Source organism: Amblyraja radiata, chromosome 33, assembly GCF_010909765.2.
Source record: "Amblyraja radiata isolate CabotCenter1 chromosome 33, sAmbRad1.1.pri, whole genome shotgun sequence".
In the NCBI taxonomy this organism is placed as follows: Eukaryota; Metazoa; Chordata; class Chondrichthyes; order Rajiformes; family Rajidae; genus Amblyraja; species Amblyraja radiata.
The window spans coordinates 11591778-11618097 of record NC_045988.1 but is presented as its reverse complement, the minus strand read 5'-3'; the positions used below and the strand labels follow the sequence as shown (position 1 = coordinate 11618097).

The window sequence follows — 26320 nt, the reverse complement described above, 5'->3', positions numbered from 1 at the left end:
AATATTTCCCTTCCTTACCAGGGCTTTGGTCTTGTAGCCAGTTAATTAAAACATAATCCAATTTAAACTACAATCTTTGGTTGCTGAGACCTGAATTCTGCATATGGTCTGTCCATGGCCACTTATCCTTACCTCAGATTGAGGGTGACAATCCAATTGAGGGAACTGTGCTCTAGAATCCCCAAAAAAGTTCAAAATACAAAAATGTCCTTCACTGTGGCATTGATACTGTCACTCAAAGCTTGATCTGCTAAGATCATCAAGCAAGATGTAGGTAGGGAGGGAAGTAAGGGATCACTTGCACTCTGTCCCCTAGGCATGCTGAAGCTCCCAATGGCGAACCATACTCCCCTTCTCATTCCCATATTGACCTTTCTGTTCTTGGCCTCCTCTATCTGGGTTCTCCTTAATCATGTCAGTGAAAGCTATCTCATGTTCCCCTTTTTTCCTCCTGTTATCCACTAGTATGCATCCACATCCCCTGTATTCCTCCATGGATTCACTTGATCGCAGCTGCCTTTACCTGACCCATGACTTTTTTTCTGACCGATATCTCTCATCATCGAGGCTTTTCACTTCCAGCCAGTCTTTTGTTTTTTCTATCAATAACATGCAAATCTTGAACTCTCGCTATCTCACATTTACAATCCTCCCAATTTGTCAGGTGTCCATTTGCCCACAAACAACTTACTCAATTTCTGTGACCTCTTGTCTGATACCATCAAAAATCTCCGTGCCCCAACTTAGAACATTAACCTCACTGACATATGGCACTGGGAGTATTTCAGAGATTGCGACCCTCGAGGCCCTGCTTTTTATTCATTTGCCCAGCACTCTACATTTTCTCTGCAGGTCCTCATTCTTTTTTGATGCCTGTGTCATTTTCTACCAAAGTGATGTTTCCATCACTTAAATTTATTTTTTAAACAGGCAAATAATCCAAACCAGTGTTTGAAGGGAAACTGAGGCATTCATTGCTCTTTGCTGAGAGATTCAGTGTAAGAATTGTGCAGAATGCTATACCGTAACTATCTGTGAGGAGAATTTATTAATAGGGTTGATATAGAATTAATATAAATGTGTGGTTGATGGTTGGTGTGGACTCAAAGGGCTGAAGGGCCTGTTTCCCCACTATATCTCTCTGACGTTTTTGACTCACAGTAGTTTCCCAGAACAATGCCTGAGGAAAATGTTCTGATCAGACTTACCAATATACATATCAAAATAAAATCTGTGTATATTGATGCAAGCTTCAGGTAACAAGGAATTTTATAAGGAAAGTTTCTCACATGCTTCTTTCTCTATCTTTCTGGTTTTTAATGGTGAGGATGGTGGACAAAACTGCCTATTTTTTCATGTTGCACATTGAAATAATTAAAAATTATCTAAGTAGCCAGTCAGATCTAAATGAACCTCTGATCTGAATGATGGCATCTTTATGAAGTACCACTTCCCAATTTTACACCAGTGTCGGCTTCAAGCCTTGTGACAGGGGCTTTCAATTCCAGAGACAAGTGAGCTAAATGAGTTGCCTCTGACCATGAAGACAGACTTGTGAAACGTAGGGGGCCGGCAGGTATTATCTAACTTGGTTCTGTTTGTCCTGATTTGTTCTACATTCCAGGCAATCATTCACCTGCCAGTAATGGCCATGCATGAATTAAACATTCAGCTCTGCCTCCAGCTTGGTATCTGATGAATCTGAAACAGCCACAATTTCTTATTAGCAGAGAGGAAAGGGATATGGGTTTGACCGGCAGGATATTACAATGTCATCTGCATGTTCTCAGTACTGACTTGAGTACTGGATTCAACTGTAGCAATTCAAACCAATCCTGTTCATGCCTTGAAATGCAACCTATTTTTATTGCCTCAATTAAAAAGGAACAAACAAAAAATAATCGGCACCTTAAGTCTGTTCCATCGTTTATTTAGGTCATGACCAATGCCACCGTAACTCCATTTACCCAGAAGGTCACAAAGAGCTAGAGTACTGAAGACTGATCTGTCTGACGAAGGATCCCAACCCAAGTCATTGCCTGACTATGTTCTCCAGGGAAGCTGCCTGACCTGCTTAGTGATGCCGGCATTTTGAGTCCTATTGTGTAAACTAGCTTCTGCAGTTCATAGAAACATAGAAACATAGAAATTAGGTGCAGGAGTAGGCCATTCGGCCCTTCGAGCCTGCACCGCCATTCAATATGATCATGGCTGATCATCCAACTCAGTATCCCGTACCTGCCTTCTCTCCATACCCTCTGATCCCCTTAGCCACAAGGGCCACATCTAACTCCCTCTTAAATATAGCCAATGAACTGGCCTCGACTACCCTCTGTGGCAGGGAGTTCCAGAGATTCACCACTCTCTGTGTGAAAAAAGTTCTTCTCATCTCGGTTTTAAAGGATTTCCCCCTTATCCTTAAGCTGTGACCCCTTGTCCTGGACTTCCCCAACATCGGGAGCAATCTTCCTGCATCTAGCCTGTCCAACCCCTTAAGAATTTTGTAAGTTTCTATAAGATCCCCTCTCAATCTCCTAAATTCTAGAGAGTATAAACCAAGTCTATCCAGTCTTTCTTCATAAGACAGTCCTGACATCCCAGGAATCAGTCTGGTGAACCTTCTCTGCACTCCCTCTATGGCAATAATGTCCTTCCTCAGATTTGGAGACCAAAACTGTACGCAATACTCCAGGTGTGGTCTCACCAAGACCCTGTACAACTGCAGTAGAACCTCCCTGCTCCTATACTCAAATCCATTTGCTATGAAAGCTAACATACCATTCGCTTTCTTCACTGCCTGCTGCACCTGCATGCCCACTTTCAATGACTGGTGTACCATGACACCCAGGTCTCGCTGCATCTCCCCTTTTCCTAGTCGGCCACCATTTAGATAATAGTCTGCTTTCCTGTTTTTGCCACCAAAATGGATAACCTCACATTTATCCACATTATACTGCATCTGCCAAACATTTGCCCACTCACCCAGCCTATCCAAGTCACCTTGCAGTCTCCTAGCATCCTCCTCACAGCTAACACTGCCCCCCAGCTTAGTGTCATCCGCAAACTTGGAGATATTGCCTTCAATTCCCTCATCCAGATCATTAATATATATTGTAAATAGCTGGGGTCCCAGCACTGAGCCTTGCGGTACCCCACTAGTCACTGCCGGCCATTGTGAAAAGGACCCGTTTACTCCTACTCTTTGCTTCCTGTTTGCCAGCCAGTTCTCTATCCACATCAATACTGAACCCCCAATGCCGTGTGCTTTAAGTTTGTAAACTAATCTCTTATGTGGGACCTTGTCGAAAGCCTTCTGGAAGTCCAGATACACCACATCCACTGGTTCTCCCCTATCCACGCTACTAGTTACATCCTCGAAAAATTCTATAAGATTCGTCAGACATGATTTACCTTTTGTAAATCCATGCTGACTTTGTCCAATGATTTCACCACTTTCCAAATGTGCTGCTATCCCATCTTTAATAACTGACTCTAGCAGTTTCCCCACTACCGATGTTAGACTAACTGGTCTGTAATTCCCCGTTTTCTCTCTCCCTCCCTTCTTAAAAAGTGGGGTTACGTTTGCTACCCGCCAATCCTCAGGAACTACTCCAGAATCTAAAGAGTTTTGAAAGATTATTACTAATGCATCCACTATTTCTGGAGCTACTTCCTTAAGTACTCTGGGATGCAGCCTATCTGGCCCTGGGGATTTATCGGCCTTTAATCCTATTTAATTTACCCAACACCACTTCCCGGCTAACCTGGATTTCACTCAATTCCTCCAACTCCTTTGACCCGCGGTCCCCTGCTATTTCCGGCAGATTATTTATGTCTTCCTTAGTGAAGACGGAACCAAAGTAGTTATTCAATTGGTCCGCCATATCCTTGTTCCCCATGATCAACTCACCCGTTTCTTACTGCAAGGGACCTACATTTGTTTTAACTAATCTCTTTCTTTTCACATATCTATAAAAACTTTTGCAGTCAGTTTTTATGTTCCCTGCCAGTTTTCTTTCATAATCTATTTTTCCTTTCCTAATTAAGCCCTTTGTCCTCCTCTGCTGGTCTCTGAATTTCTCCCAGTCCTCCGGTATGCTGCTTTTTCTGGCTAATTTGTACGCATCATCCTTCGCTTTGATACTATCCCTGATTTCCCTTGTTATCCACGGATGCACTACCTTCCCTGATTTATTCTTTTGCCAAACTGGGATGAACAATTTTTGTAGTTCATCCATGCAGTCTTTAAATGTCTTCCATTGCATATCCACCGTCAACCCTTTTAGAATTAATTGCCAGTCAATCTTGGCCAATTCACGTCTCATACCCTCAAAGTTACCTTTCTTTAAGTTCAGAACCATTGTTTCTGAATTAACAATGTCACTCTCCATCCTAATGAAGAACTCAACCATATTATGGTCACTCTTGCCCAAGGGGGCACGTACAACAAGACTGCTAACTAACCCTTCCTCATTACTCAATACCCAGTCTAAAATAGCCTGCTCTCTCGTTGGTTCCTCTACATGTTGATTTAGATAACTATCCCGCATACATTCCAAAAAATCCTCTTCCTCAGCACCCCTGCCAATTTGATTCACCCAATCTATATGTAGATTGAAGTCACCCATTATAACGGTTTTGCCTTTGTCGCACGCATTTCTAATTTCCTGTTTGATACCATCTCCAACTTCACTACTACTGTTAGGTGGCCTGTACACAACACCCACCAGTTCTGCCCCTTAGTGTTTCGCAGCTCTACCCATACCAATTCCACATCCTGCAAACTAATGTCCTTCCTTTCCATTGCGTTAATCTCCTCTCTAATCAGCAACGCTACCCCACCTCCTTTTCCTTTCTCTCTATCCCTCCTGAATATTGAATATCCCTGGATGTTCAGCTCCCAGCCTTGGTCACCCTGGAGCCATGTCTCCGTGATCCCAACTATATCATAGTCATTAATAGCTATCTGCACATTCAACTCATCCACCTTATTACGAATGCTCCGTGCATTGAGACACAAAGCCTTCAGGCTTGTTTTTACAACACTCTTACCCCTTATACAATTTTGTTGAAAAGTGGCCCTTTTTGATTTTTGCCCTGGATTTTCCGGCCTGCCACTTTTACTTTTCACCTTGCTACCTATTGCTTCTACCCTCATTTTACACCCCTCTGTCTCTACGCTCACACATTTAAGAAACCCTTTCCCTTTAACTCCAACCTCTACTAGCCCATTCGACACCCCACCCCCCTTATTCAGTTTAAAACCACCCGTGTAGCAGTGGCAAACCTGCCTGCCAGAATGCTGGTCCCACACCTGTTAAGATGCAATCCGTCCCTTTTGTACAGTTCCCCCTTACCCCAAAACAGATCCCAGTGATCTAAGAATCTAAATCCCTGCCCCGTGCACCAGTTCCTCAGCCACACGTTCAGGTCCCGTATCTCCCTGTTCCTGCTCTCGCCAGCACGAGGAACTGGAAGCAAACCGGAGATAACAACCCTGGAGGTCCTGCTTTTCAGCATTTTTCCGAGCTCTCTAAAGTCACGCTGCAGAATATTCTTGTTTCCTTGTTTCTCCATTTACTCAGACATTGCTCCAGGTTTCTTAATACCCTTCTTATCGATATAAACCTTGAGATCCCTTCACATCTAAACCCGCAATATTCATGGCATGTTTTTGGAGGGGATAAAATTGAAGAGTGGAGATTTACTTCCTAATCACAATCTAAATTGCCTAGTTTTAACTTTAAGATTAAGTCCCCTCAATCTTGATTGTGCTTGGATAGGGATTTGGTCCTGGGGAGACACAAAATACTGCAGACGCTAGAAGCTTGAGCAAAAAACAAAGTGTTGAGGAAGGGATGTGACCTGAAACAATATCTGTCGAATCCCTCCACAAATAGACAATAGGTGCAGAAGTAGGCCATTCGGCCCTTCGAGCCTGCACCACCATTCAATGTCAGGGCTGATCATCCCCAATCAGTACCCCGTTCCTGCCTTCTCCCCATATCCCCTGACTCTGCTATTTTTAAGAGCCCTATCTAGCTCTCTCTTGAAAGTATCCAGAGAACCTGCCTCCACCGCCCTCTGAGGCAGAGAATTCCACAGACTCACCACTCTCTGTGAGAAAAAGTGTTTCCTCGTCTCTGTTCTAAATGGCTTACTCATTATTCTTAAACTGTGGCCCCTGGTTCTGGACTCCCCCAACATCGGGAACATGTTTCCTGCCACTAGCGTGTCCAAATGCTGCTTGATCTGCTGAATTCCTCCAGCACTTAGTTTTTTGGAAAGGGGGTGAGTTGGGCTGATTGACACACAGAGTTTCCAATAGAGGTCGCTATATTGTAGAAAGGAACATGAGACTGGTGAATGTCTCCAGTCTTGTGGCTCTGTTTCCACTTTACTTTCACAGCGAGATAGTGTAGTTAATTTTTTTTTTTTTTAAAGCTTTCTTCAATGCTAACATGCCTTGAAGCCTATAATGTTAAAATTACTTGTTCAACCAGCAACCTCTCAGCCCACGTGTGTGCCCTGACAACGCCCACTTGTGTTACTCCTCATCTTCTTCATAGTAATCCCTTCCTCTCCACAATTCAGATTTGTTCAGTGTGATATATACCAAGGTGCAATGGAATTCCTTGTTTGCATGAAGCTCTCAGATTAAACAGTACACATACAGTAATGATACATACAGCAATAAATACAATGACAAGTGCAACGCAGTAGAATGATGCAAGATTGTAATGCAATCCAGAGTAGTGTTAACTGTACAATAATGAAATCACCAAACGAGGTAGAGTTAAGGGTAAGAGTATGTGGCAGCACTTCTGGGAAGGGGAATTGTGATCAAGATGATTGCTTTCGGAATCTGATAGCAGTGAGGAAATTTGGACATCTAGGCCTTCAAAATCCTGTATCTTCTCCCAGAAGAAGGAAGAGATGGACAAAAATGGTCAGGGTGGCAGGCATCCGTGATAATACTTCCAGCCTTCGTAATGCAAGGCAACATAGAAAATGGACTATGAAAGGAAGTGACCAGCCTGTGTTGGAGGGGTCTGTGTTCATCATTCTCTGCAGGTTCAGGCGGTCAAACACAGAACATTTGTAAAAGGGGTGAGACTGAGATGCATCCTGTCAGAATACTTTCTATAGCATATCCGTAGAAGTTAGATAGAATCCTCCTGGATATACTCAAAATTCTCAGATGCCTAAGAAAGTATATACGCTAATACATTATTTTGATTATGTCATCAGCGTGAAGGGACAAGTTAGGTTGTTGGGGATATAGATGCCTAGAACCAACTCCACAGACGCTGTGTTAATGAGGACAGGGTTGTCCCTCGCTTCCTCAGGTCAACAACCAATGTTTTCATTTTGCTGACAATAACTGCTAGGTTGTTGCCCTGGATTCTCAATTTCTTTCCTATACTTTGTCTCATTGTTGGTGCTGATCCAGCTGATAACAGTGATATCATTGGGGAAACTAAAATCAAGTTGGCGTTGTACTAGGCCACAAAGCCACGGTTCTACAATGAGTTGAGCAAGGGACTAAATGCACAATCTTGAGAGGCAACAGGATTGAAGATCAGGGTGGAGGAAATGTTATGATCAATTCTAATTAACTGCGGTCTGCCAATCAGGAAATCCAGGGAGGCTCTGAGGAACAAAAGTCCATGAGCTCTGGTCTATAACCGTATCTCTGCTAATGTTAATACTGCTCTTTCATACTGCTAATATGTAAAAATCCCTTTCATGCCCTGTTCCATTAACTATATCTCTACGGATGTCAATCTACTTGCTTCATTACTTTATCAGTCAGCAGCATTAGACATGAAGACCCACTCGCTAACTGATTTGTTTATTGCCATCTGTTCCCTCAATCTTCTGTCCGCTGGAAATATTCCCATGTATATTTCCACATTTCATCAGAAAAAAAACCTTCAGCTAAATTTTACTTTGCGTTTGGTGGCACAAAGAGTGAGAAATTGATTGAATGGAGTTGCCCTTTCTCACTGATGTCCTGACGATATGGGACTGTGTGAGCTTGTGGTTTCCTGGTCCTGTCGGACTGGACTGCCGTCAACTGGAGATCCTCCAGTGAAAACCTGTGACCCAGTTCCCTCCTCTTTATTCACTGAAACATCGAACTCAATGTACCAGAAAATTTCAAAATAAACATGGGAAAAGGTTACGAGCGGCAGTCACTCAGATGTCCAAACTACTTGGATTTCCACAGGGCTGAACATGCCTAACTATCTCTCTTACTGAATTCTCCCAAGGATATGCAGATGATAAATCTTCATGTATTGCAAGTCATGAATCTGACTGCTAAGTTTGGAAAGCTGTAAAAAAGTTATTTGAGATCCCAGGCTTCAGTCCGAGGGGTATGGAGTATCAAAGCAAGTGAGTTCTGTTAATTGATTAGCCTCAGTGGAAATATGTGAGTTACCTTTAGCGTGACACTTCAGGAAGGGTGTGTCAGGAACGATGCCAGGGAGACCGTGGAGATTTATGAGAATGTAACCAGTGACATTAGGTGGAGAGATGAGAGAAGCTGGGATTCCTACATTACAAGTGATTACACTTGAAAATAACCTCACAGGCTGTAACACCATGAGGTAACCTTGTAACCTGGTGCCAAAACTACAAGCTCTCCCTCAATGTCAGCAAGACAAAGAAGATTGTGATCGACTTCTAGAAGCGAAGCAGTACACGCACCCTGCATGCACGTAGATGGCGTCGAAGTAGAGATGGTCGAGGGCTTCAAGTTCTTAGGAATAAATATCACCAGCAATTTGTCCCTGACCAGCTTCATCGAAGCGATGGTCACGAAAGCACGGCAACGCCTCTGCTTCGTTAGAAGGCTTATGAAGTTTGGCAGCTCCCCAACAGGTCAGACTCTGCACAAATCACAGAATCAAAACTACCTCCATCTTGTTTGTGTCTGTCAGGACCCAAGCATGATCTACAGCTGCTCACAGTATTCCACACATGGACAGTGTGCTCCATCCAATCTGTTACTATCTGTGTAAAGCACCAGGTTACTGTTGCGGTCAACATTTAATCATTTTTGTCAAAAACATAAAAAATGGGTTGTAGCAATTCACATTTTCTCCATGATGCTGAAAATGTGCATGTCATGTGAAAGGAGGGGGTGGGGGACTAGTTGTATAGCCCATATTTGGCTTACAAGGTTCAATGATTGCCTTCTATGCTGCATGAGTGTATTTGTATGGTTTTGAGCTGTTTTAAAAAGTGGAGTAAATGTTGAAATTGTGGTGGAAAATGACCACAGGGGGCTCTAAAGGTCAGCTTTTTTCAAAAAACTAAGATTCTAAAACCTTATTGTCTGGGACTTTTGTTCCTTTCACAGTTCATGACTGCTTCCTGATTTTTATTTTACTCTCTGTGGTATTCAGCAGCTCCAGACTGAATTGAAAGAACTTACTTTCATGTAATTAAGAAGGTCCTCATTCTTCAGGGAATGGGGGTTCCCCTCCCCTACTATAGATGAGGCTCTCACCAGGGTGTCTTCAATACCCCGTAACACTGCTCTCTCTCCCCATCCCCCCCCTCCCCCAGACTCATAACAAGGGCAGAGTCCCCCTAGTCCTCACCTTTCACCCCACTAGTCGTCACAGACAACAAATAGTCCTCCGTCATTTTTGCCACCTCAAACGTGACCCCACCACTCGCCACATCTTCCCATCTCCCCCCATGTCTGCCTTCCGCAAAGACCGCTCCCTACGTAACTCCCTGGCCAATTCTTCCCTTCATTCCCGCACCATCCCCTCACCGGGCACTTTCCCTTGCAACCGCAAGAGATGCAACACTTGTCCCTTTACCTCCCCCCTCGACTCCATTCAAGGACCCAAGCAGTCGTTCCAGGTGCGACAGAGGTTCACCTGCATCTCCTCCAACCTCATCTGTTGCATCCGCTGCTCTAGATGTCAGCTGATCTACATCAGTGAGACCAAGCGTAGGCTTGGCGATAATTTCGCCGAACTCCTCCGCTTGGTCCGCATTAACCAACCTGATCTCCCAGCGGTTCAGCACTTCAACTCCCCCTCCCATTCCGAATCCGACCTTTCTGTCCTGGACCTCCTCCATGGCCAGAGTGAGCACCATCGGAAATTGGAGGAGCAGCACCTCATATTCCGCCTGGGCAGTCTGCACCCTAGCGGCATAAACATCGACTTCTCCAATTTCCGGTAGCCCTTGCTGCCTCCTCCCCTTCTCAGCTCTCCCTCAGCCCCTCGGGCTCCTCCTCTTCCTTTCTCCTTTCTTCTCCCCGCCCCCCCACCCTATATCAGTCTGAAGAAGGGTTTGCCTATTTCCTTCGCTCCATAGATGCTGCTGCACCCGCTGAGTTTCTCCAGCATTTTTGTTTACTTTCATGTAATATGCCCACAGCATGTCTCAAAGTTCTGCAAGCAATGATGTGCTTTTTTCTTTTGGGTGCTACTGCCCGCTGTAAATATGCCTTCTATAAGCTCTCACAAATCTGCGAGATCGGGTCACTCGGCGGGCCGGATGATTGCGGGAATAAAAATCCGCCTGCGGGCCAGATGAGTTTGGGTTACGGATCGCATGTTCAGACCTCTGATGGTACAGAACTCTTGCAGCATTATCCTAACAACAATACAAACAATGCTCCATAATTGGGCTCAATTTCTATCATATACTAGATAAAATTTGTTTATTGCATCATAATACAGTCAGTATTTTAGAAGCACCACTAGAAACACCCCATGTGGAAATTTTCCTCAATTTTTCTGCCGGTGATAAATATGCACTAAAAATCTTGGAACTTTACTGAGTCAGTTTTGGTCTGAGTGGAATTTTACAACCGATTGCTTTTCCGCTTAGAACATGAAAGACACAGATCAAGATATTGCGTACCAACACATGCACTTTCCAGATTCCAGAATAACCCGAAAACATATGCTCGCCTATGGCATACTGCATGAGAGTTCTTTGGTAAGAGGCATTTACATAGGCACATGGAATGGAGGGAGACACAAAATGCTGGAGTAACTCAGCGGGACAGGCAGCATCTCTGGAGAGAAGGAATGGCCGATGTTTCGGGTCGAGACCCTTCTTCAGACTGAAGAAGGCCCATTTCTTCTCTCCAGAGATGCTGCCTGTCCTGCTGAGTTACTCTAGCATTTTGTGTCTACCTTCGATTCAAACCAGCATCTGCAGTTCTTTCCTGCACATGCAATGGATGGATATGGATCATGTGCAAGCAAATACGATTAGTTAATCTTGGCATCATGTCCAGCACAGTCATTGTGGGCTGAAGGACCCATTCCTGTGCTGTACTTTTCCATGTATAATCACTATAAACTCAGATTCAAACTTGTAAATTATTTATGAATATCTGTTATTTTGTGCATGTCATAATCACTGGTTAGTATCAAGACTTGCTCTTGAATCAAATTAAACAAGATTTTGCAATAGGTTTCTCTTCTAAAATATCTGAAAGAAAATACTTGTACAGCAGGTAGATAGGGTGGTCAAAAAGCCTTTCGGCACATTGGCCTTCATCAGAGTATTGAATATGGAAGTTGAGAGGTCATGTTGCAGTTATTTAAGATGTTGGTGAGGTTGCATTTAGAGTATAGTGTTCAGTTCTGGGAACCATGTTATAGGAAAAATGTTGTTAAGATGGAAAGGGTTCAGAGAAGATTTACAAGGATGTTACCAGGACTCGAGGGCCTGAGCAATAAGGAGAGGTTGAGCAGACCAGGACTATTCCTTGGAGTGCAGGAGGATGAAAGGTGATCTTTTAGGGGTGTACAAAATCATTAGAGGGTAGATGCCCAGAGCAGGGGAATTGAGAACCAGAGGACATCGGTTAAGGTGAGAGCGAAAGATTTAAAATGAACCTGAGGGGCAACTTTTTCACACAAAGGGTGGTGGATATATGGAATGAGCTGCCAGAGGAGGTAGTTGTGGCAGGTACTATTGCAACATTTAAAAAACAATTGGACAGGTAAATGGATAGGACAGGTTTGGAGGGTATATGGGCCAAACACAGGGAGGTGGGTCTCGTGTAGATGGGACGATGGTTGGTGTGGACTAGTTAAGGGCCTGTTTCCATGCTCTGACTCTATGACTCTCTAAAACCTTGCTGTGTACAATTTCACACTTTACAGTTCAAAAGTACTTCATTAGTTGTAAAGCTCTTTGTAACACTGAGGTTATCAAAACACTATTAAAATATGTTTCTTTTAATGGTTGGCTTCTAATATTGACTGCTGAACTTGCTTTCCTGTATTGTTCAAGATCAGCATCTGGTTTGAGGCAGAATCCCCACACCAGTTACTGGTTGAATCTGTCAGTGTGCCAGCCCAAAGCACCAGATCAACAACAATCTCCCACTTTGCCTTAGTTCCTGATCTGGTGCAGATAGTTGGGTCAAAACCTGTGTTTATTTTCTCGTTTGCTTTATTTGTTTATTCCCTCCATTTAGTGCTGTCCAAAGAAACCCATTCTAGATGAACTGGGTGGGGAATGACTGGTGTGTTGTGAAGGGCAATTAAATAGCCATTTGGAGGGTTGTAGCAAGAGTCCTTCACGCCCCAGGTGATGTACAGCACATTATGAAGCCAGTGCCAAATGGAGACTTTGGGATGTAAGAGTGAGAGGTGGCAGAGTGTCAGTAGGGGTGTAAACGTTTATTGATGTGGAATTGTGCTGACTTTAAATGGATATGATATTCTTTGATGTGCTTCTTTCAATGAAGCTGCTCAGAGTTCAAGGTTCCTTGTTATTTATTAACCTGCTCTCGCACAGAATGAGTTGCAAATTTTGCATTGCCTGCAGGGTTTCAGTAACCTCTTTCCAGATTAATAGGGTCAAAAGCCGTTGCCAAAGGAGGGAAGGTGAGGAATATTCCTATATATGATGAACTCCTGATCAATATTTCTGTCCATTCGGAATTCTGATGAGGGGGGCTAATAGGAGAGATTGATATGAATTAGTTCAGGTTAGTATGTTCAGTATATCAGCTAGTATCAGTTTAATATACTCTCTCACCTTTGGATTAAAGCTCTATCCATGATTAGATTTTATCTTTATGTACAAGAGGTGGGTGTTGCTGGCAAGGATGCCTTTATCGTCCATTGCACATCATCTCTGATATACTCAGTATAATAATGAAAGAATGTTCAGAAGGTGGATTGTACTTTCAAAGGACAGTTACTCTTTTTACTGTTACTACTAAGTTTGTTATTGAGGGGCAATGTCCCATCAGACGGACAGAGGCAAGGGAACATGATGGGGGGGAGGGGGGGGGGGGGGGTGGGCATTGATTAGGGAGTGCTACAGTGTCTGAAGAGCTCCATTGAGCAAACACTGCTCTGGGAATTTGTACCCCAGTAAATTAGTACGAGAAGACCTTGTAACCTAGTAAACGTTGCTGCAAAACAGCTAGCACAGGGATTTTTTAAAGAAGCTCTGGGTGTTCAAGGAAACTTCTACTCCTGTCCAAGATTATTCAAGTTCAAGTTCAAATGAGTTCATTGTCATGTGTCCCAGTTCAAGTTCAAATGAGTTCATTGTCATGTGTCCCTGTATAGGACAATGAAATTCTTGCTTTGCTTAAGCACACAGAAAATAGTAGGCATTTACTACAAAACAGATAAATGTGTCCATATACCATGATATAAATATATACACACATGAATAAATAAAATGGTAAAGTGCAAATAACAGAAAGTGGTTGTTAATAATCAGAGTTTTGTCCGAGCCAGGTTTAATAGCCTGATGGCTGAGGGGAAGTAGTTATTCCTGAACCTGGTTGTTGCAGTCTTCAGGCTCCTGTACCCTCTACCTGAAGGTAGCAGGGAGATGAGTGTGTGGCCAGGATGGTGTGGGTCTTTGATGATACTGCCAGCCTTTTTGAGGCAGCGACTGCGATAAATCCCCTCGATGGAAGGAAGGTCAGAGCCGATGATGGACTGGGCAGTGTTTACTACTTTTTGTAGTCTTTTCCTCTCCAGGGCGCTCAAATTGCCGAACCAAGCCACGATGCAACTGGTCAGCATGCTCTCGACTGTGCACATGTAGAAGTTACAAGTCTTCCTTGACAATCCGACTCTCCGTAATCTTCTCAGGAAGTAGAGGCGCTGATGAGCTTTTTTGATAATTGCGTTAGTGTTCTCGGACCAGGAAAGATCTTCAGAGATGTGCACGCCCAGGAATTTGAAGTTCTTGACCCTTTCAACCATCGACCCGTTGATATAAATGGTGCTGTGGGTCCCCCTCCTACTCCTTCCAAAGTCCACAATCAGTTCCTTGGTTTTGCTGGTGTTGAGGGCCAGGTTATTGCGCTGGCACCATATGGACAGTTGCTCGATCTCTCTTCTGTACTCTGACTCATCCCCATCAGTGATACGCCCCACAATAGTGGTGTCGTCAGCGAACTTGATGATGGAGTTCGCACTGTGGTTCGCTACGCAGTCATGGGTAAAGAGTGAGTACAGCAGGGGGCTGAGCACGCAGCCTTGAGGTGCTCCCGTGCTGATTGTTATCGAGGCTGACACATTTCCACCAATACGAACAGACTGTGGTCTCTGGACGAGGAAGTCGAGGATCCAGTTGCAGAGGGATGCGCAGAGACCCAGTTCTGCGAGTTTGGTAACCAGTTTGGAGGGGATGATTGTGTTAAATGCTGAGCTGTAATCAATGAATAACAGCCTGACATTCATTATATCTTAGGAAATGAAATTGGAAAGATTGAGCTCCGACTCAAAGCTGAACTTTAACAAGAATACTGTGAACAGGCATAGGAAAATTCCTAAAATATGTCCAGCAGTCTCCTTCAAACAGCCTGTCCATAAGGATTTGAAGGTGCAGGGATGTTGTTGAATCTAATTTTTGATAATAGAATAGATTCAATAAATATAAGAGCGCTTTCCTCGAGCTAAGATTTAAGGTGCACATAGAATGAATAATATTATAGTACAAAGCAAGGTCACCAGATTTGAAGAGGACAGACTTTGAGGAATTGGTGAGCGAGTTAGCGGAAATGAGTTTTCAAGAAAGTTGGATACCAGGCACTGTAGGTCAACAAGGACTTTTTTTAAACGCAGAATTACACACTAAATAAATTACCATAACGAAAGGGCTTTACTTCAGGCTTCAAAATGCATTGATATATGAAGGTTAGAGAAACAGAACCAGAAAGATTATGATTTGCAATGAACTGCCATCAAAATGGAATTGATAAGAAAGAGGGATATGGGGGAAAGAGTGAAGGGGAGGTGGCAGGCATGTTCTTCAGAAGCCATAGATGACATGAAGGATCATGGGTTCTTTTTACACTGTTATATCATGATTTGCCAAAGGAGACGGTTGGGTGGTGAAAGAAAGCTAGGAGACAAAAGAGGATACCTTATTTTTAAATTAAACTGGAATGCAATTCCCTGGGATTAGATCAATTTAAAGCTGCTTGTAAAAGCTCCATGGTTCTTAATCAATTATGAAGTACTTATCGTATGATACAGTGCCCTCCACAATGTTTGGGACAAAGACCCATCATTTATTTATTTGCCTCTGTACTCCACAATTTAAGATTTGTAATAGAAAAAAAATCACATGTGGTTAAAGTGCACATTGTCAGATTTTAATAAAGGCCATTTTTATACATTTTGGTTTCACTGTGTAGAAATTACAGCATTGTTTACACATACACCCCATAACCCTTGACACCCTTACTAATCAAATGAGGGATGATGATGCAGGAGAGGGGGAGGAACACAGAACTACCTGTGGTGAAATAATAATAATAATAATAATAATAAATACTTTATTGATCCCCTCAGGGAAATTCAGATGTCCAGAAGCTCCCAATCAACAAACCCACAGATTCAAAACGAACGCAGCCAGAAAATACATAAAATACAATGTGGACACTACCTGAGAGCAATAAATACTTAAAAAGACCAATAATTAACAGTTAAAAATTAATAATTGCAAAATGCATCCCCCTACAGCCTAGCGGTCCGAATTATAAAATCTAATGGCTGCAGGGGTGAAGGATCTCCTGAACCGCTCCGTTCTACAGGGCAGGGAGAGGAGCCGGTTGTTGTTCCGAGTGCTCTTTTGACTCTCCAGAATTATATGGAGGGGATGCCCGGGGTTTTTCAGGATGACCTGCACCTTGTGCCTCATACGCCTCTCAAGCACCTCCATCCCAGAGTCTACTCTCCCCTCCAGCACTGAGCCAGCTCGATTAACCAGTTTGACCAGCTTCCTATTGTTTTTTGCACTAATGCTGTTGCCCCAGCAGACAACAGCGTAGAAAATAACGCTTGCAACCACTGTGTTGTAAAACATGTGCAGCATATCCTTACACACATTGAAGGATTTGAGCCTTCTGAGGAAATTGAGGTTGAGGTGGTCTAGTCCAGCAGTGTTACCAAATCAATTGCACTCAGCAGCAACCATCACTCAGCATACGTCAGTAATCTCTTAACCACTGTGAGCCACAACGTAATTCTCCAGTTGTGTTACTCCTCTTACACTTGCTTTTACTTTCTTTCTGTGGAGTGTTAGATTTTCTTTTGTATTTGTTGTTCTATATTGTTTTGTAACGTTGGAAGTTCTTGTTGGTCTTAAGTTAATGGATGTTCTTGGTTCTTCCTGATTGTGGCATTGAACCAAACAGATTCTAGTCATCTGCACACCATTCTGGTAAAGGTATAGTGGCTTTTGTATATCAATTCGGGCACATGTTGTGTCTCAGTTTAATGTATCATACAAATGGCCACATCACTGACCATGTAGCACACTCTCAACACTACAATGGGGTGTAAGCTGCAATTATAGACTTGAGCATCCAGAATGGAATTTGAACTTGCAACCCTTTTAATTTAGATAAGAATGTTACCCACTGAACCACGGCTGACACTGACATTCCCATGGTGAAGTGAACACTGAGACAAAGTGAAGAGTAGTAAAATTCTGAGAGAGTTTACTGGGAAGCCGTTGATGAGCCATTATTTTCAAGCCATCAGGTTATTCATTTGTTATTACTTTTTCCACCATTGACCAGATTCTATCCTGCACATTTCTATAGTGTGGACAGCAGGAAATATACTTGACGCAAGTATAAAACATTCTTGTAGCCTGTGACCAGGCACGCTGTATAAGCACCCTGCGAGACCGAATTCCAGGAATCTTTCCTTCTCCCTAATCAGCCCCATGTGGAATGGAATTTTACTGTCATTTGCCAATCAGAACATATTCCCTACGATGTAATGGAAATAATGGACAGTGGTGAGGCTTTAGCCCCTTTCTCTGACCTTGACTCAAGTACGCCCAATGACTTAACACTCTCTGCGGAGCAATTATCCTTCTTTTTTTTTTTGTCTAATTGTAGTCCTGTAGGTCTGTGTCCAAGATGGCTGCCGTGAAGTGAGAGTGGACGCTGGCGCACTTTGGCTGCCGCTGCTCTCTCTTCACACTGTGTTTTTGATTCTGTTTTTAATTTGTGTCTCTGTGATGTCTTTATTACTTGTTATATTCCGATTATATGTTTTTATTCCGATTACTATGTAAGGTGTCCTTGAGATGTCTGAAAGGCGCCCATTAAATAAAATTTATTATTATTATTATTATTACTACCAGGCCACATTGGCTTCTGGGGAACCTAGGGCATGAATCCAGGTTAATCAGATTCCTATAACTAGGTACCACAAAAATGCTGGAGAAGCTCAGCGGGTGCAGCAGCATCTATGGAGCGAAGGAAATAGGCAACGTTTCGGGCCGAAACGTTGCCTATTTCCTTCGCTCCATAGATGCTGCTGCACCCGCTGAGTTTCTCCAGCATTTTTGTGTACCTTTGATTTTCCAGCATCTGCAGTTCCTTCTTAAACAGTCCTATAACTAGGTCATGGCTAGGAGAAGATTAAATGCTGAGGCTCTATAAGGTGCTGGTCATGCCACATTTGGAGTACAGTGATCAAATTTGGCCCCCATATCCGAGGAAGAATGTGCTGGCTCTGGAGAGGGTCCAGAGGAGGTTTACAAGTATGGATCCAGGAAGGAGTTGGTTAGCATATGATGAGCCTTTGACAGCACTGGGCCTGTACCTGCTGGAGTTTGGAAGGTTGAGGGGGGACCTCATTGACACCTACAGATTAGTGAAAGCCATAGATAGCGTGGATGTGGAAAGGATGTTTCCACTTGCGGGATAGTCTAGGACCAAGTTCAAGTGAGTTTATTGTCATGTGTTCCTGTATAGGACAATTAAATTCTTGCTTTGCTTCAGCACACAGAACATAGTAGGCATATTACTACAAAACAGATAAGTGTGTCCATATACCATGATATAAATATATACACACATGAATAAATAAACTGGTAAAGTGCAAATAACAGAAAGTGGTTGTTAATAATCAGAGTTTTGTCCGAGCCAGGTTTAATAGCCTGATGGCTGTGGGGAAGTAGCTATTCCTGAACCTGGTTGTTGCAGTCTTCAGGCTCCTGTACCATCTACCTGAAGGTAGCAGGGAGATGAGTGCGTGGCCAGGATGATGTGGGTCTTTGATGATACTGCCAGCCTTTTTGAGGCAGCGACTGCGATAAATCCCCTCGATGGAAGGAAGGTCAGAGCCGATGATGGACTGGGCAGTGTTTACTACTTTTTGTAGTCTTTTCCTCTCCAGGGCGCTCAAATTGCCGAACCAAGCCACGATGCAACCGGTCAGCATGCTCTCTACTGTGCACCTGTAGAAGTTAGAGTCTACCTTGACAAACCGACTCTCCGTAGTCTTCTCAGGAAGTAGAGGCGCTGATGAGCTTTCTTGATAATTGCATTAGTGTTCTCAGACCAGGAAAGATCTTCAGAGATGTGCACGCCCAGGAATTTGAAGCTCTTGACCCTTTCAACCATCGACCCGTTGATATAAATGGGGCTGTGGCTCCCCCTCCTACTCCTTCCAAAGTCCACAATCTGTTCCTTGGTTTTGCTGGTGTTGAGGGCCAGGTTATTGCGCTGGCACCATATGGACAGTTGCTCGATCCCTGTTCTATACTCTGACTCATCCGCATCAGTGATACGCCCCACAACAGTGGTGTCATCAGCGAACTTGATGATGGAGTTCGCACTGTGACTGGCTACGCAGTCATGAGTATAGAGTGAGTACAGCAGGGGGCTGAGCACGCAGCCTTGAGGTGCTCCCGTGCTGATTGTTATCGAGGCTGACACATTTCCACCAATACGAACAGACTGTGGTCTGTGAATGAAGAAGTCGAGGATCCAATTGCAGAGGGATGCGCAGAGGTCATAGCCTCAGAATGACCAGAGGGCATAGCCTAAGAATTAAAGTGTGCTCTTTTAGAAAAGAGGTGAGGAGGAACTTCTTTCGAGGGTAGTTAATCTATGGAACTCATTGCCACAGAGGGCTGTGGAGGCCAAGTCAGTGGAGATTTTTAAGGCAGAGATAGACACACTCTTGATTAGAACAGGAATTAACCTCCTGAGAGAAATAAAGTTCTATCTTATTGTATCGTGTCAAGGGTGGGTAGAAGGCAGAAAAATGGGATGAGGAGACCGAGATCAGCCATGATTGAATGGCAGAGTAGATTTGATTGGCCGAATGGCCTAATTTTACTGCTATAACTTGTGTAGGTGTGATGACAGATGCAAGGGGCATTGATGGGGAGGGGGGGATATAGTTAATGCAGCAGGACGACAAACGTCTGGAGGAGGGAATTGTATTAATTACTTCAGAAATCATAACTGGAGCAGCTGCATATAAAAGATTATGGAGGATTCTGTTAGCATCGCAAATTGTTCAGCAACCCCAATTCTCTGAATAAACAGCATTGGGCTTTGACAGTTATTTTAAGTTTCAGGTCAGTAGATGTGACCCAACAGTTAATTATCTCTGAACATTATTTTTATTCAATCATGCTCTTTTTAGTTTAGTTTAGAGATGCAGCACGAAAACAGGTCCCTTCGTCCCACCGAGTCCGCACCGACCAGCAATTCCCGCACCTTAACACTATCTTACATAGAAACATAGAAAATAGGTGCAGGAGTAGGCCATTTGGCCCTTCGAGCTTGCACCGCCATTCAATATGATCATGGCTGATCATCCAACTCAGTATCCCATCCCTGCCTTCTCTCCATACCCTCTGATCCCTTTAGCCACAAGGGCCACATCTAACTCCCTCTTAAATATAGCCAATGAACTGTCCTCAACTACCTTCTGTGGCAGAGAATTCCACAGATTCACCACCCTCCAGAATTCCCCCTATTCCTTAAACTGTGACTCCTTGTTCTGGACTTCCCCAACATCGGGAACAATTTTCCTGCATCTAGCCTGTCCAACCCCTTAAGATTTTTGTAAGTTTCTATAAGATCCCCCCTCAATCTTTTAAATTCTAGCGAGTACAAGCCGAGTCTATCAAGTCTTTCTTCATATGTACTCCCTCTATGGCAAGAATGTCTTTCCTCAGATTAGGAGACCAAAACTGTACGCAATCCACTGTACGCTTAGATTCAGATTCAATTTCAATTTTAATTGTCATTGTCAGTGTACAGTACAGAGACAACGAAATGCATTTAGCATCTCCCTGGAAGAGCGACATAGCAAATGATTTAAATAAATAATAATAAGTGATAATAAGTGTCCGGGGGGTGGGGGGGTGATTGGCAGTCACCGAGGTACGTTGTTGAGTAGAGTGACAGCCGCCGGGAAGAAGCTGTCCACAGCTTACCATAGCTGTCCATAGCTTACCCACACTATGGACGATTTACATTTATACAAAACCAATTAACCGTAAATATTTTGCATCTATCTGACGTCCTCTCCGTTTAAAGTTGGAAAAGTAATTTCTCAGTATTGCAACAGTGACTTGGATTCTGTTGTCAAACCACTGCAGTTTCAACTCGTATTCTTCCAATTTAGAATCAAGCATGTTGTCCAGTGAGCCAATGTTAACATCCTAACGTAGCAAGGGAAGGATTTGCAATCGGGTTAGTGCATCCCAGGTTAAAGGATGTGAAAATGCCAGTTTCTATTTGTTTCTTGATCTCCATCCCTGTGAAAGTCACCATGCATGAATGACAGATAGGGACAAGAGTAGGCTCAGCTGCTGTGAGATCCTATACAACTGAATAGCAGGGTAACATCTGCATCTAATCTTGAACATCTAAAGTGTTTATTGCGTGGCCTATATTGGAAAGGGATCAAGGTGTGTCTCTGCCAGAGTTAGGCTTCAGGTAAAGAGAAAGGGGAGGAGAGTATTAAACAACTGATTAATGCAGCCATTGAAAGTGCTTCCAAGTTTCTATACTTAGAGATTGTGTCTATGTTCTGTGGTACAAGTCTGCAGTGTGTGTGGCATTGTTTGTTTACAGTACGGTTGTCCATACAAAGCTTAACCACAGGTCAATGCTATATATAATGGAGCTGACCCAGCACAGTCAGTACTATGAGCTAGGTAGTGAAGGTACTGTACCCATAGTCTCTGTACAAAGGACTGAACAAGTTACATGAAGCATGGCTCTTAATCTTCAGTGGTGCCAGTACCTTTCTCCCTTGTCATGTAATGTTCCCTGGGTCATATGAGATCCTTATTTCCAAAGTCAAACCCTGTGATTATCCCACTGTTTTAAATCGTTCTAATTATATACCTTGTACAAAATATGTTTAGTTTGGTCTAGGCTGCCATCGAACCTCCCTTCCCTTCCCCACCAGGCTTAAACAGTATGTTTAACAGCTGTTCGGATTCTCCTGTAGAGTAGGTACTATACATTGTAGACAATTCATTCAAGTTGTGATTACCATTCCAACTTTCAATGTTCATAAATATTCTATCTTTTAATTTCAAATCTTACTCTTACGACGTTCTGAAACTGGAGTGATTTATATTGTGGGAGTGTGACTGTATTTGAATGACTGGAGCTGAGTGCAATGCTACCTTCTAATTCCAATCCATTGGTGGGATTGAGATACCTGAGGAAGGAAGAAAATATGTTCAATGATTTTTTTAAATCAAAACTATTCAAGTTGTGGATACATTTGAGAAGCTGCATTTTTTTCAGCTCGGAGAAGATGATGGCTGTATGGTGTCCACAACTTTCACTGTACCAATTGGTACATGTGACAATAAATGTCTCTTGTCTTGTCTATGATGAGAAAATTTAACAGGTGTCCAAAACCATAGATTTGATTAAGTAAATAAGGATAAACTGTTTCCTTTGACAAGAGGATCAGGAATCAAAATGCAGACTGTCAATGCTGAGGGGGAAAACTCTTAGGGCTAAAGGAATCAAGGGATATGGGGGGAAAAGCAGCAATAGGGTACTGAGTTTAGATGATCAGCCAGATTGAATGGCTTGAAGGGCCGAATGGCCTACCCCAGCTCCTATTTTTCTACGTTTCTATGGAATAAGATTTTTTTTCTGGAGCAAGTTGTGACCTGGATTGTTGTGCTAGAAGTAGAATTAGATCCAATAATAACTTATTAAAGAGAATTGAATACATTCCAAAAATAATAGCCAGAGACCCGAGTTTGATCCTGACTACGGGTGCTGTCTGTAATGAGTTTGAATATTCTCCCTGTGACTGTGTGGGTTTTCTCCGGCTATTCCGGTTTTCTCCGGCTATTCCGGTTTTCTCTCGCCTTCCAAAGATGTTTGAAGGTTAATTGGCTTCTATTAAAAAAACTGCCCCTAATGTGTAGGATAGAACTAGTGTACGGGTGATTGCTGATCGTCATGGACTCAGTGGGCCGAAGGGCCTGTTTCCACGCTGTATCTCTAAACTAAAAAAACGAAATGTCTGGGCCAGTCAATTAGGTTGGGGACTGATTGTATATCTCATTTGAAGGAATTAGCACAGGCACTGTGGGACAGTAGCCACTTCCTGTGCTCACTGGCAAAACTGCTTTCTATTATCTGTAGGTACACAAAATTGCTGGGGAAACTCAGCGGGTGCAGCAGCATCTATGGAGCGAAGGAAATAGGCGACGTTTCGGGCCGAAACCCTTCTTCTATTATCTGTGTAGGATGCCATCAACCTGCAGGCACCAGGCTTACTGGATGCAGCTAGAACCTGTGCCAGCACAGTCAAGTGCAAGGAATTCTACTAAGTTTGGCTGGCTGTTTGTTTTAAAAATTATTTCCAGTCTTATTCCTGTCTTTTCAGAAGCGACTAATTCTGGCTGGAGTGCAATTAAACATTAGTTACAATGCAGGAAGAAGTGATTTACCTCAAAGTCACCTTGGCATTTACTTTCCAAATGCCCAAATACGTATAATTACGATCATCTGACCTGCTTCAACACCCTTTTCTCCATCCCCCATCTCTATTTTAATGCAGAATTTTTTGCCTCAAATATTGATCGTAAGAATTAAAGAAAATAGGAGCAAGGGGTAGATCATATGGCCCCTCAAATCTGCCCCACCATTCAATATGATTGATTTGCTCCCAGGTCTCCTCACCTCTTCTGGGCCAATTCCCCATTGCCCACAATTCTGCGGTCTTTCAAACAATGTTTCTATTTCCCCTTTAAACAACCCAACAATCTAGTCTTTGCGTTCCACATTTGGTAACTGTCCTAGTAAACCTAGTGCTAAGTCCCAATTTCCAGTTTGTATCATGTTGTCAGTTTTGCATGCAGCCCTTTAACGGAGTTTTAGGAACTTTACTGGTTTCACTACCTCCTGGCTTCAATATATACAGCATCAATCCACAACACTACCTTTTTTTAGAGGTTTAGTTTTGGAGATTGCAGTTGTTATTGGGCAAGTCCAATAAGAGTGTAGAAAGGAACTGCAGATGCTGGTTTATATCGAAGATAATAATAATAATAATAAATTTTATTTAATGGGCGCCTTTCATACAAAATCTCAAGGACACCTTACATAGTAATCGGAATAAAAACATATAATCGGAGTAAAACAAGTAATTAAAGACATCACAATGACACAAATTAAAAACAGAATTCAATCCAAAAACAGAAAATCAAAAACACAGTGTGAAGAGAGAGCAGCGGCAACCAAATCGTGCCAGCGTCCACTCTCCCTTCACGGCAGCCATCTTGGACACAGACCTACAAGACTACAGTTAGACAAAAAAAATCATCCCCCCACAGTGGATAGCACTGTGGAGGAAGGCACAATGTCCAGTCCCCACCACATGTTCACCCCAAAGTCAGGCCTATTGGGGCCACCGCAGTTGCCTCTACGGAGGCCCGATGTCCCTGGCCGTTCTCACCGGGTGGTCTTGCCCCGGCGTCGGGAGAGTCCTTTCGGCGGCTGGGCCACCTGGAACGGCCGCTTCTTGGTTGGAGCCCGCGGCTGCCGAAGCCGACAAGGCCGCGCCGGTTTGGCGCTCCCAGGCTCCAGATGAAAAAGTCGGCGCCCGCTCTCCTCACTGCCGCCTTGCCGCCTCTACGCACGCCGTCTCTCCGCACGCCGCCTCTCCGCTCCGCAAACCCGCAGCCCGGAGATGTTGCTTACGGCGGTCCACATGGACACAAAGTGCTGGAGTTACTCAGCGGGTCAGGCAGCATCTCTGGAGAAAAAGGATGGGCGATGATTTGAGGTCGGGTCACTTCTTCAGACTCCTGGTACCTTCCCCTCCAGTTCCATCCCCTCTACTTTCAGTCTGAAGAAGGGTCACAGCCCGATGGGTGACTGATCATGACTTACTAACTTGATTCATTTTTTTTGAGGAGGTGACAAATGAGATTGATGAAGGGAGGACAGTGGATGTTGTATACATGGAATTTAGTAAGACTTTTGATAAAGTCCCTCATGGTAGGCTGATCCAGAAGATTAAGATGTATGATATTTACAATGACTTAGTTGTATGCATTCAGAACTGGCTTATTCATAGAAGTAGAAGGTTGTGGTGGAAGGTGGATATTCTGGCTGGAGGTCAGTGAATAGTGGAGTTCCGCAAGGATCAGTGCTGGGACCTCTGCTGTTCCTGATATATAATTGACCTTGGTGCAACTGCAGATGGGTTGGTGAGTAAGTTTGCTGATGACACCAATATTGGAGGAGTTGCTGACCATGAGGAATGCTGTCAGAAGATACAGCAGAATGTAGATCAGGTGTAGAAGTGGCAGATGTAGTTCACCCCGAGCAAGTGTAAGGTGTTGCACTTTGGGAGGTTGAATGTCAAGGGAGAGAATGGCAAGACCCTTAACAGCATTGATGTGCAGAGAGATCTTGGAGTCCACTGCTCACTGCAGGAGGCAGCACAAGTAGATAGAGTGGTAACGAAGGTGTAGAGAATGCTTGCCTTCATTGCTTGGGGCATTAAATATAATAGTCAAGAAGAGATGATGCAGCTCTATAGATCTCTGGTTAGGCCATGTTTAGAGTATTGCGTGTAGTTCTGGTCGGCCATTACACAAAAGATGTGGAGGATTTGGAGAAGGTGCAGAGGAGGTTTACCAGCATGCTGTCTGGATTGGGGGTTTTCAGCAACAGGGAATGGTGGGATAGACATACATTGTTTTCTCTGGAACATTGGAGATTGAGGGGAGACTTGGTGGAAGTATATAAAATTATGAGAGGCATAGATAGGTTGGGAGGTCTGAGTACAAAGAATTCACACTGGCTTTCTTATTCAATGTTGCATTATCTCTCAATTCTATCTTCCACCGTTACACTCCCTTCGACCCTCCCCTCCCCAATCCCTAGCAATCCCCGTACCTTTTCAACTTCTTTGCCCATCTACTTATTCTCCTTCCTGTCATGCAGGCTTTCTCAACCACACTTCCCCCTTTTCCATTCTCCCTTCCCCCATATCTCCAGTCTCCTCCCACCTTTTGCTCCGTCTCTTTCTTGCTTTCTTACACCCCACCAAGTCCCTCTACTATAACCTTATGTACCTAACCTTCTCTTGCCTTTCAATTTTTCTGAAAAAACATTCCCTACCTCACCCCCCCACCCCCTCCACTTCAGGCACACACACACACACACATATTGCATCTGTACCAGGTTTGTTCCCTGCAGGTTGCCCTCTGTTCGGATGTTCCTTTTGCAAAGCACTTGATCCTGTGCGTCTATGAATCATTACTGTAATCAGTCACCTGCTCCTGAGTTGCTGCACTAATTACCTCGGCTCACCACGACTGACGTAAACCACTTATTTAACACATCATCCGATCAAAAGCAAATCAAAGTTGACCCAAGAGGTTACGTTTAGAGATGAGGAATGCAACAAATAATAATCTGATTTCCGCAGTATCTAGAACTTGCTTATCAGTATAGCTCTAAGGGTTTTATTTTAAGCAGAATTGAACTGTTGCAAGCTAAGAATTTTTTTTTTTTTTCTTT

At 43.5% G+C, this 26320-nt stretch overlaps 1 protein-coding gene across 5 annotated transcripts in view; it reads left to right on the top strand.

Moving 5' to 3' along the window:
- Window positions 1-26320, top strand: part of usp2 (ubiquitin specific peptidase 2) — a 115373-nt gene that overhangs the window by 44610 nt on the left and 44443 nt on the right. The window lies entirely within an intron of this gene.